At 39.7% G+C, this 13,475-nt stretch overlaps 1 pseudogene; it reads left to right on the top strand.

Moving 5' to 3' along the window:
* The first annotated feature begins 589 nt into the window (after positions 1 to 589).
* Positions 590 to 1,445, top strand: LOC148019613 (zinc finger CCCH domain-containing protein 12-like; annotated as a pseudogene).
* The last annotated feature ends 12,030 nt before the right edge of the window (positions 1,446 to 13,475 follow it).

Raw genomic sequence — 13,475 nt, 5'->3', positions numbered from 1 at the left:
GCATCGATTTGCTCATCATTGAAAGGGAACGCCTCTACTCCCCATTTCTCCAACAAATGCATGCCATCCTTGGCATGCAAAGATTTCCCACAGGCTCTGTGCATTATTTACATTGGCAAAATATCTCCAATGGAAAACCTACATCTGAAATGAGTTGTTTTAGTCAAAACAGTAACATTAATGTTGAAAACTACTGCTTAGTTAATGTTTTGCACAGTGATAATTGTGAGAAGTGAAACTTACAGATGAATGTTCATGCCATAGTTAACACATTATGTGATAGCATCATTGATGCATAGAACAATGGTGCTACCATGCCCAAGAATAAGACATTGGTGGAGCCTAGATCATACTCTTCTATTGACTATCAGCATGAAGGGTCAAAACCAAAGATGACCTATGATGACTTTTGCCTTGTTTGTCCAAATTCAAAGACTCTTAGTCAGGATAGGTCATATAGGCCCAAAGATAATAGGTACCAAAACAGTAGTCTCTGCCTAACAACCACCCACAGCTTCAGATCAGTCAGGTTCTTGATCAGTCCATTCTTGTCTGTATCAATTGCATTGAACTGGTCTCTGCATCTTTGATGCCAAGTGGAAATATAACCATCCACTTGACTAGTGAGCTGGCACCATCAACAAGTTGGATTAGGGGTGACTATCCCCAGAGGATTGACTAGCCAATGCCAATACTATCTAAGAACATGTGCCTGTAAGTTTGGAGCAACGTGTAGATACCATCACCCTCCTAAGAAAGTTGGAAGGTTAGGCCCCGTTTAGTTGAATGTTATGAGTCTACCATTATGACTTGGTGAAAAGGACTGTGCATTTGACGTATGGATAGTGCATTGAAAATATGGAGCCACCTGCAAGTTCAATCACCCCACCCTCACATATTACCCCTATTCCTTTACCCTACTCCCAGGGGGTTGTTCCTATGCCACCATGGAGTCCTTACCAGCAAGCTCCACTTTCATTGCATGAGGGACAGTAGCAAGCAAGCTACATGTATGGGTGAGCCCTGCCAAATCTTGTTACCATGGGAATGTTACTCCGTTCATTCCTAGCTCCCCATCAATTAGATTACCAACTCCACCATCTCCTTCAACTTTTGGACCTCGAGAAGCTATGTATCCAGAGAGGCATGGTCAACTGGAATGCCAATACTATATGAAGACAGGGGAATGCAGGTTTGGTTTACAATGCAAGTTTTATCATCCAGCTAACCGAACCATCTCCCAGCATGGAAGTATGTTGAGTCCTATTGGTCTTCCACTGAGATCGAGAGCTGCTCCCTGTACTTTCTACATCTGATTTGGTTACTGCGTGTTTGGACCTACATGCAAATTTGATCATTCCATCCAATCTGCATACTCTCCATTGAGAGCATCTACTGCACTTGCTCACAATTTGATGGCTTTCTTTGTTGTTCCCTTCGCTTGATGGCATGCAAGGCAACCAAGGCATCCCACCCTTCTAGGTTCTCATGCCCGATCCTTATGGAAAGCTATAAGGAAAAACCCTTTCTTCAGCAGATTGCTCATTCCAACAAACTTTACTTGATCATCACAAGTGACTTAATTGCAATGAAGTTTGAGAAAGTTAAATAAACACAAAATGGAAAGGTCTTATGCCTGCTCTAGGTGCGTTGTCCATCTCTAGCCTACAATATTGTGTGTCTTCATTGTTGCCTGCCATGTCTATACTTGTGTACATGAACTTCTTGGATTTGTGTGGCTGAAAAGGGAAAACTAAACAAAATATGACTAATTGGATCAAGAACCTAAGAAACTCTGATACCACTTATCAAGGGGTCGACTGGAGAGGAAGAAAGAGAAGAGAGAGTATAGAAAAGAGAGAAAATTAGGTGCAGAAGATAGAGAAAGAGAGTGACGAGGAGAAATACTAAAAAAGGAGAGAGAAAGATAAAAAGAGAGAGAAGGCAGCCATGAGAGCTAAGAAAGAGAGAAGATGGAGACTTGCATTATAATAATGATCATCCAAGAAATCAAGTCCCTTACACCTTTTATATCAGTGAGTGTAGCTGGTATTTTATCCTCATTATTTTATTTTCCCTCTCTTACACATTTCCTCTTGCAAATCTCCATTAAGGAAAGAAGACTTCACATCAATTTAATAAATGGCCAACTTCTATGGCTGGCTAAGGCACAACTGGCTCTAATAGTAGCCATTTGAGCTATATGTGCAATGGTGTCATGGAAATCCACCCTCCCATTTCTGATAGGGAATGTAGCAAGGAACATGCCTCCTACTATGTTTCTTATTAGGAACGTGGACATGAAACGCCACGTGGCACCAACTTGCCCATATTGATTGCTCGCCCGATTTGCACTTGCTTGCAGTTACTTTTGCTTGCCTCAATTCTCATTGATTGTTGTGCTCTTGCTTCGTGATTGTATAGTAGGTTAATAAAAGTACATATATACAAGCTTCTTCGTGACATATGAAAAAAATTGTGTATAAGAAAATATTATCTATTCAGGAACTTTTTCTTAACATAGGAAAAAAAAGCCTATATAGTGAAAAATTCTTACCTAATATATTAGATGTGTACTATATCCTATTTGAAATTAACTAAATAATCTCTATATAATTTTCTAGTTGAATAGTTGCTATATAATTTTCTACTTAGAACTTCATATGAGTAGGAATATGCAAACTAAGGAAAAAGCAATATTTTCAAGTTATAGAAAAATTAAAATTACATAAGAAATGTCATATATAGGCCGAAAATTACCATATGTAGGAAAATTTCCCTATGTAGGGAAACATAGGAAAATTCCTACATAGAAAAGGAAAAAGAAAGGGACTTTCTATTAATTCCCTAGTTAAAATTACACATAAGTAGAAAAAGTAAATAATAGGGAAAATGGAACATTCCCTAGTTTCTCTAACTAGGGAATCGCATATGGAATTCCCTATATAGGAAATTCCTATGTAGGGAAAATTTTCTATATAGGGAATTCCATATGCGATTCCCTAGTTTCTCTAACTAGGGAATGTTCCATTTTTCCTATTATTTACTTTTCCTACTTATGTGTAATTTTAACTAGGGAATTGATAGGAAATCCCCTTTTTTTCCTATGTAAAAAATGATTAAAAGTTCCTTGTGATGAGCAAGCCACGTCTCCATGGAGGCATGGTGTAACAAACAAAAACAATTCAATTTCTCCTCCATTATAGCATCCATCCTTTTTTCTATCACATTTCCAACCACCACATCTCCGATTAGTCTATTGTTGACCTTCAGCGACCATAGTATAGTGTTGTTTGAATCCACTGTTGGTAGCCACTGTGAAATATGCACTAATGCCTTAGACACCAACCAACCTTTAGCCATGCTACCTTTTCCATACACTATGGATGTTCTTCTTGGAGCCTTTCAAGGTTTTCATGAAGTGCTCCAAGAAGAACATCCATCGCGTATGGAAAAGTCCAGCAATCTCCACTTCGTTTTCAAGATACACTAGGAGGTGGCTTTGTATCGTGAGCATACTGGTCGGCATATATTTCTCAAAGAGATAGATTGTCTCCACTGCTCCCTGCCTTGCTAATTCAATAGAGGATGTCTTTATCTCCTTCTGTGAGATCCATCCATCACACTAAATTTGACAACCTATAAATTGCTCCACGTATTTCTGGAGTAAGGCATCTTGCGATCACGATTGGTACCACAAACTATCACAAATGAAGAAGCATTATGAACAATGACTATACTCTGAATAGCAAAATACATAGGCCACTTACAATCCATTTGTAGTACAAACCTGACATATCTTATACTAATCATGATATTTTAGTCCTAACAGTTGGTCGTCTTTAGAAAATGCAGATCTAAGAGAATGCATCATACCCATTGGAGTGCCGATAGACCTGATAATTTGCTTCAGAATGTGCTCTTCTATAGTGGACAAAACCCAAGGAGCAAGTGGTAGTTGCAAGCAACCATAAGCACTTGACTGTGACCAATCAACTCTGGCCAAATCGCCTGATCCATCTTACCTACCTCCTTCAAATCCATTCGTGCCCTTGCAGTGTCTCTCTTTCCTATGATGTGGTCCCATAGTAAGCTATCCACATTCTTGAAAATATGCATGAGATCCAAAAAGTGGTTGATCTATAAGTGGATCCAATATGGCAACCTGTAGAAAACTGAGAACTATCGCATTTGGTTTGGATGCAACTTTGTGTGGACCATTTTCAACTCGTACCAGCTTTGGGCATTCATTCGTGCTGGAGCTCGTCCAAGAAAACCTTCCCTCAGTTCATGACCTTCTGGCAAGAAAGTAGCATGTCCTTGATATACCATCTTCTCCATGGTTCATGACCTTCCGGGGTCTAACTATGGCCCACACAATGGACATGCATGATTGAGGTAACCAAACTTGCCCCAATATCTCTATTCTGTGAATACAAACTTGAGAGAGCTATGATATATATGACCAATGAGAATGGAAGCATATCTACTTGAGCACTCCCCAAATCCCGAAAACTCATGCATGGTTCTCATGAGAATGGCTCGTATATTGGCATACCGTCGACCATCACACTTGCTCATATCTTCCACGGTGACCCCCTCGTCCCACAAAATCTTAAGCTCATGGAAAAATGGATAGAAATAGACATCCATATTCTTGACTTTGTAGCGACTAGGAATGGGCAAGCTAAGTATCAAGCGTCCTTTCTTTGTAGAAAGCCATGGTGGGATGCTTTAGTTAACAAGGACTATAGGCCACACACTGTAAGAACTTGAGCAGAGATTGAATGGGTTCACACCATCCATAGCAAGATCGAGCTGAAGATTCATTGGCTCTCGTGCAAAGCCTAGAAAGGTAGAGTCAATTTGGCTCCATGCACGTGAAATGGCTGATATTCATTAGACTCCATCTATGGATCTATTCTACACATGCCATGCTGTCAAGCTCGCTATGCCTGATGTATGAAACATGTGATGTATACAAGGGATAAGTGAAACATGTATAAGAACTTTCTGATGGATGGTTTATCCTTGCAAGTCCTGTCGATACCTGTGAGCAATTGTAAGCAATAGATAGTATTGATGCATAGGGGTGATGACTTGTCTTTCGGTACATGCTATTGAACTCCTATATGGAGTTCGAGCTACTTTGGATTGAAGCTCATACATTCTCATCGAGAGAACCTCTCCTATCATTAAAGAATTTGAATTTTTAAAAATAAATTGTTGAAGTATGGATTCAAGGATGCAAAGTGTATGTTCATGCTTTGATTTGATTAATCTTTGAATTTGTTATAGAAACTCCCATCTTGCAAATCTTCCCTGCGACCACGAGCGACTTTCACAAACTCTTGTTGGGTTAAAAGGCCCTTGGGCATACCCGTGTACAGTGACCGCCCATATTCTTTATTCATATATATGAGATAGTGTAATAAGGCTATAATATTATTCTTGATAGCACCTACATTGTGTGTGCTCTAGTCTCTTGCATCTTCCTGTTCTCCTTCTCCATTGCCATTGCATCCCCTTCAATTGATATCAGAGCAGGTCCTTCATGAGCACTTGTCAGCCTCTTCTCAACCTTTCCCGCACGAGGTATGAGATCTTCACTTCAATCATTTTCATGGACAACAGGGTTTTGAAGAGGGCAACCATTGTTGAGCTTGCCCATGAAGCTTGAAGCTTCCCCTCCACCTTTGCCTTCATTAGTGGCCTTCCTTGGCCCCTTGGAGAACCCCCCCACCACTCGCAACCTTTGTAGCAGCCCCCCAATCCCATATCTACAGCTAGTACAATCATGCCATGCTCACATACATTTTTGCAGCATGATAGAGGTCTATAGCATCTCCTCACCCACTTGGCACTTGTTTATCATCCGGTTCTCCCTCGAATACATTGACTGGCAGTGGTTAAATCATCCTTAGTTGCCTTGCCTTGCTCCATGCGTTCCAAGGCCTGCGTCCACACTTTAGATTTTGCATTAGTTTTACATGTTTTAACAATTTCATTAGTTGGCTCAATTTGCAACCCATAAGTTGCAGCATCAACGTCTGCATAGGCCGTTCTTGTTGCCAAATCCTCCAAGCTCAAGAGGAAGCCCAGTTTTGGTTGCATGAATTTTACCATCCTTCCAAAAGTCTAGTTTTTGTGCTTCAACTTCACGGAATGCACCGCACTCCCTCTTGTCATGCTGAAGGCTATCACACCAAATGCAACGTCTTTTGAAGCCTTCTCATGTAGGTCTCTGGGCGGTTGACCGACCCCTTTCTTCTACTTTTACATCAAGCCTTTCTACTTTAGAATTAATTTCTGTTAAATTAAGATGGAGATCCCGCATGCTTTTAATTAGCTCGTCCATGACATCCTTCTTTGGAGAAGGAACAACATAATTTCTTGATTGCTCGGCCATTAAGACAGGAGGTCGAGAAACTGGAACAGCCTCCCTCATAGATTTAGCTATTGCAGGGGTTGATCCCCATCTTAGGCATAATCTCTCTCTTCGAGCAATCATATTAACTGCTTCAGTGACATCACTCCAAGCAGTCTTTAGTCCCGACTCAGAGTCAGGGTCTTCAAGTCGGTCAGTCAATTTCTCCTGAAGAGAAGAATCTGCAGCCTTTAAAAATAATTCAATCTTTTGGCTTTCCATACCTTATTGGATCTAGTTGGGCAAATTTGCTTTCAAAATCTCGATGAAGAGCAGTAGCAGTTAGACCCTTATTGGGCCTTTCGACCCATTCGGTGAAGATTTTCTTTGTCATAAGGCCAGAATCTTCAAGGAAAAATTCTTCTCGAAGAGCCTTCTTGAACACACTCCATCTAGCATCTTTTTGGAAAAGACCATGAATTTGGTCCTGGAGACCATGCACAGCCAGTCGGGCAAAGTAACAGCTCCAGGCATGTTGAGGAACTACAAAGAAGACCATCTTGTCAGTGTAGAGGCGGATAAAAGAGGATACATTTTGCCCATTAAATTGCTTGTATTCTTCTTTAAAGTGTGAGCAAACCATAACAAAACATTGAATATGTTGTTTACTGGCTGTCCATTGTCCTTCTTTGGTTGATTCATCCTTCCTTGCTAATGTAAAAGATGTTTTAACAGCTGAACCTGTTGTTCTTGCTGTAATTTTTATTGTACCTGCATTAATAGCATCATTTATAAACTCTACCACATGGTTATTTTTGCTCCCGGAATGATTTTAAGAAAGAAGTAGAGATCAATTTTATGGTTCATTGTCATTTTTTATTTATAGCTACCATTCCACTGATGACTGCTTATGCCTAGGCTACCCATGTGGGTTTTTGTCTTAGTGCATGCTTTTGGGTTCTTGCAATATGGCGGATGTTTGGGCTTGACAAGACTTGCATTTGAGGACTTTTGTGGAGTAGTTGGACATTGATTTGGATTTTTCCATTATGACCTTGGATACTACTTGGCCTTATGCTCCGATGGATTGGATCCATGGATGTTTGGTTTATGCAAATATATATTGAGCAATATTTCTTCCTTGTCTTGGAACTTGGTTATTGAGCAGTGATTGCTAATTGATACTTGGATTTATTGCGGGCTATTTGGTCGATTAGTGGAATTTAATGTGCTTGGGATTAGCTACAGTTATGGCTTTCTTGCTCCTTCGTTGTCTAGCTTTCATGCTAGTTGGGCTACTATTGCATGTCCATGTTAGAGAGTAGATACTATGTATGCTTACCTGTCTATGCACACGGTCTATCGTTGTATACCTTACAGAGCCACTTATATGGATGATGTTGTACAAGTATTTGGGCTTCTCCTAGAGCTTGACTCCTGCAAGATGCTTTGCCACTTGTCGCTCTTTACTTGACTTGGATGTTCCTAGATGGCATGATCTACTGCAGAGCTATGTGTAAGTGTATGGTTATGGGCTGATTTCATGGTTGAATATCATATGCTCTTGTGACAGATGTCTTATGCTTTATCGTATTGTGGTTGGTTATGTCATGCAGATGGCTACGACTCTTCTTCATGTGGGAGCTTTTGTATCCTTGGTCGATGCCTTTATGTCCTCCCATCCGTTGAGGTTTCATGAGTCTTTGTAGCATGCTTCTACAACTGATGTACTTGCAAATGATTGTCTTTATGAGAAAGTTCCCTTTGTTGGAATAGCCCTTGACTCCTTGAGCTTCGTGGATGCTATGGATAGCCCTATTCATGATGACTTGGATTCCTTTTCATCTTCTACATGTTCTTCATTTACAGATGTTGTATGCTTCCATTGTGGAAAGCTTGGGCATGTTAAAAGAAATTTTTTTAGATGGATTAGAGAGCAGCAGAGACAAAGACAGACTCAACATGAGTAGAGAGTCAGCGATGCCGCAGGTGATACTACTCTTTCTAGTGGTGAGGTACATGTGGTTACCCATGATGATGCAATAGAGCATGTACTCTTGTCGTCTTATTTTCCTACAACTTACTTGCTCAGTGATCATGTCTATGCCTTTTGATTGGCTTTTAGACTCTATGGCATCTTGTCATGTTACCCCTCATAGAGCATGGTTGTCTTCTTATAGGGAGGTTGACATATGTATTGATTTGGGCCTTGAGCAGACTTATGCTATTGTTGATATAGGGGACATATACCTAGCTTTGCCTAATGGGACTTCTCTTAGCTCAGGGATGTTCTACATGTTCCCATGCTCAGTAAGAGCCTGATTTCTATCAGTCAGTTGCATGATGTAGATTACTCTATTTCTCTTTAGCATAGGTCATGAAAGATCTATTGTGGTTGCTTGGTTTTGGCCAGAGGTTCTAGAGTTAGTTCTCATTACCTACTGCATGTCTCTCATGTGGGAGATTCTATGGTTGTAGTTATCTCGATACCACATGCATTGTTATGGCATTATTTCCTAGGCCATATGCACTATAGAGAGATGGAGATCTTGTCTTGTTTAGAGTCCTTGTTGTCTCCTTTGTCACATGTAGATCTTGATGCTTGCCCTGATTGTACTTATGGTCCTTGTAGAGCCCCTTTAGCTCATGGCAATCGTGAGAGGCATAATCCTCTACATCTTGTCCATTGTGCAATCTACGGACATATGCCTTCCTAGTCACTTTTGGTGGAGCATCGTACTTTATGACCTTTGTGGATCATGGTACCCACTATGTTTAGGCTTTTCCCTTGGTACAAATTGAGGATGCCGCAGTTATGCTTGACAAGTTATTGGATTATGTTTGTTGCAGGCTAAGTGCTTACAGATGGATTATGAGAGTCATGCTATCTCTCCCAGCTTTCAATCTTATTGTCACCAATCCGGCATTGATTTCCTATGCCCACGGTATTAGGGGATTGCTCATGGCATGTGCCTAACTCTACAGGAAAAGGTTGCTTCTATGTTTACCAGAGCTGGGTTATCTTATGGCTTTTGGGCTGAGGCCCTTACGACGGCAGTCTACTTGCTTAATAGAATGCCGTGTCTGACACCACATGAGACATGGAGTGGCATGAGACCCTCCTATGATCATGAGACCCTCCTATGATTACTTGAGGATGTTTGGCTGCCAAGCATTTGTATGTATGCCAAATATGCCTATGTCATGCAGATGTATCCTCCTTGAGTCTGGAGATGGTGACATGCTTACAGGTTATGAGATTTGGATGCCCAACAGGTTATACACCATCATCATCCTGTCTTTTATGAGACACATGTATCTCTCAAGCCTCTTGATGCGTGTTTAGTGCGCTTTATGGTTGATTCTATAGCCCTATTTCAGTCTTCCGCTTCACTAAGGCTGCATACTATCTTGAGACCTTGTCTGACATGTGCTCGAGATGCTGGCCCTTCTTCTATGGTTGACTTCAGAGAGTTTATGTGCTCTCAGTTGTGTCCTATGCACCATGTTGATGCTATGTGCTACTCTGATGCTTATGCATTATAGCCTTGCACTCATGAGTTGTGCTTGCTTCGTGAGAAGCATTCTTGGACTGATCCATTGTATGGAGATGTAGGATCGCTTGTCTCCTGGATGTCATGGCCTCGAGGATGCTTGACTCTTCTTTCGCAGAGGTTCCCGCTTGTTGCACACCTTGCTTTTCGATTTGGTGTTGGGTGAGATGTTATGAGTCCTCACCTTCTCTGCTTTTGTTTTCTTTGTTTTTTCACTCCCCGGCCCATTGGCCTTTCAGTGGGAGGTTGTTGGGATAAAAGGCCCTTGGGCCTCCCCGTGTATAATGACCACACATATTCTTTATTCATACGTATGAGATAGTGGAATAAGGCTGCAATATTATTCTTGACAACACCTACATTGTGTGTGCTCTTCTCTCTTGCATCTTTCTCTTCTCCTTCTCCATTGCCATTGCATCCCCTTCAACTCTTGTGTGCATTTCGTGTAATAGCACATCAACGAGATAGATTGGTGGGCTAGAGAGGGCCAACACTACAATTTTCAGCAACTGGGTGCAAGCAAGTGTGATCTAGCCGAGATAGGCTATTTCCTTCTTGGTGCGCAGATCGGATGCCGTATGCTTGCCTAGTGAATGCCGGAATGTCCCCAAGAACAAAAGAACTCTACTTTTTGCACAAAACTCAAGGTAAAAAGCATGCACGACATGAACAAGAGACCAATTGGGTGCAATCTCCCCCCATGCCTTGTGTGAGCGCTCCACAAAGCATGCATTTATGTATTAATCATCTTCAAGCTCAAATAATAGCCCAAATTACAAAATAGCAAGCTTTTAGCTTTTGAGTTTGCTTTAGCACAAAATAGGAATAAAGCTAATAGGTGGCGCCCAAAGAGTCCGACATGCCCAATACAATGTCCAAGTACCAATAACATAATCGTGCACCCATGCGCATACAAAATAATAAATAAATATCCAACACCTCAATAAATAGGTGCGACAAAATATAGGCGCCATGCCTAAGGTATGCGCCCATCAAAATATAAATAATAAATCGAATACTCGCTATCCTTCAATGCTTTCCTCCGCCACTGCTGCTATCTCTACACATCAACTGAAGCATTCACAATCGTTAGTAAAATAATACAATTAAACCGACAAAATTGAATACCTAGCAATCTTTCAGCTACATAAATAAATCAAGTGGTTAGAAATCAATCCTAACCTTAATTTATTACGAGTGCGCACTCTAAACTCATAAACGTTTATTAATTTAATATGCATTTTGCGGAATCACCCACTATGGAATCACCCATGTACACACTAAATTAATGAAATGCCCGAAAAGGATAGGCGTCCCCATCAACTTCTCGCACAAAGAATCCGCTTTGTGTATGAGCCCCGGTCATCAAAGTTTGCGGAATCCACCGTAAAACCTCACGGAATCCACGGTGAAATATGCCTCTTGGCATCATACCCCCAGGGTGGGATAGCAATTGCTATTAGCTCAATGTGGAGCTAACAGAGTGGAGAAAGCATTTAAGTCTCCAGCGTGCATCCATTGGGCTTCTTCTAAAGGATGGTTCTTAAATTTAACTAGATATCTAGAATATCTTCAGCCAGTTCTAGTGGTCATAAAATCAGTATCTATGATAGCTTCAGGTTCTAGTATTTCCGTCTCTTCCTCTAACAAAGGTGGGTTTTCATAAACAGGGTGTACAGGTAATTGGTCTCTAAATGGTCTTAATAAACTAATATGAAATGTGTTGTGAATTTTCCAGTGAGGTGGTAATTCTAACTTGAATGCATTGTCATTAATTTTATGAATGATCCTAAATGGTCCATAGAATCTAGGGGCTAATTTAATAACTGGGTGTCTTTCGACACTTTGTAATCTATGTTTTTCTATTCTCAACCAAACATAGTCATCAACCTTAAAATTCATTGCTTGTCTTTTCTTATTGGCTTGTTTGGTATATGATTGTTGGGCTTTGGCAATCATGTCTTTAACCTCATCAAAAATAGTATTATGCATACTAGCAATATCATCAGCACTCTGAATTCTATTTCATAAAGATGCAACAGGTGTAGACAATCTATAACCATAAATCACTTCAAACGATGCTTTCTTAGTAGATGTGTGTGGTGTATTGTTATATGCAAACTATAATAAATGCAAATGTGTATCCCATGTCTGTGGTTTAGAAATAGTATAAGCACGTAAAATATCTAGTATAGTACTGTTAGTGGCTTCTGTTTGTCCATTAGTTTCAAGATGAAATGCAGATGAGAAATCAAATTTTATGCCCTGGTTAGCAAACAAAGTAATCCAAAAGTGGTTACAAAATCTAGAATCACGGTCAGAAATAATAACTTTTGGTAATCCATGATTAGTGAAAACAGTTTTCAAAAACAATTGTGCTGCCTGTGATGTTGTTAAAGTTTTCTTACATGCAATGAAATATGCTTGTTTACTAAACCTATCTACTACTATCCAAATCATATCATGGTTAGATTTAGTATTAGGTAAACCAGTAATAAAATCCATAGAAATTTGTTCCCAAGGTCTTGATGGAATAGACAAAGGCATAAGTAATCCATACTGTTTACCATGATGTCTCTTAACTCTTTGACAAATTAAACATTCAGAAACAAAGTGAGATGTATCATTGTCCATATGCGGCCAATAAAAATCTTCAGTTAATGTACGTAAAGTAGATATGATACCTCTATGACCTTGATATGGAGGACAATGAATCTCATTCAAAACAAAAGATCTGAATGGAACTCTAACACATAATCTCTTTTCATAAAACATAAATCCATCATTATAAGATAATGAATCAATAGGAATTAAGTTATTTTGAACTAATTTATTCCAATCAGCTTGAAAAGTAATATCTTGATGATAAGTATATTTTATAGCAATCAAAGAATCAAATGATATAACAGAAATATTATGAATGGCAAGTCTTCTACTTAATGCATCAGCCACTACATTTTCTTTACCGGGTTGATATTGAATGATAGGATGAAAACTCTGAATAAAGAAGGCCCATTTGATATGTCGGTCAGATATTTGAGGTTGGCTAAGTAAATGTCTAATACTTTGTTGATCGGTCTTAATCATAAATTCAGAGCCCATTAAGTAATGTTTCCACTGTCTTAAGGATTGTACTACAGCTAATAATTCTTTATCATATGTGGAATATTTCAGTTCAGAAGGTTTCAGCTTACAACTAGAATAGGCTATGGGATGATTGTCCTACATAAGTACGGCTCCTATTCCTGATCCGCTAGCATCGGTCACTACTAAAAAGAATGGTCTATTAAAATCAGGCAGTTGTAAAACAGGAGCATGGGTTAATGCATGTTTCAATAAGTCAAAGTATTTCTGTTGATTATCGGACCAATGATAAACAATACCTTTCTTCAGAAGTTTAGTCAATGGTAAAGCAAGTAATGAAAAATTACGCACAAACTTCCTATAGAAACTAGCAAGACCTAATAATGATTGTAACTCATGCACATTTTTAGGTATAGGCCAGTTCAATATTACTTCTATTTTCTTAGGGTCAACCTTAATTCCATCAGATG

The sequence above is a fragment of the Lygodium microphyllum genome, chromosome 19, assembly GCF_053477565.2.
Source record: "Lygodium microphyllum isolate KBCC chromosome 19, Lygodium_microphyllum_v1.1.10, whole genome shotgun sequence".
In the NCBI taxonomy this organism is placed as follows: domain Eukaryota; kingdom Viridiplantae; phylum Streptophyta; class Polypodiopsida; order Schizaeales; family Lygodiaceae; genus Lygodium; species Lygodium microphyllum.
The sequence above is the reverse complement of the archived record's forward strand: the minus strand, read 5'-3'. Positions and strand labels throughout refer to the sequence as shown.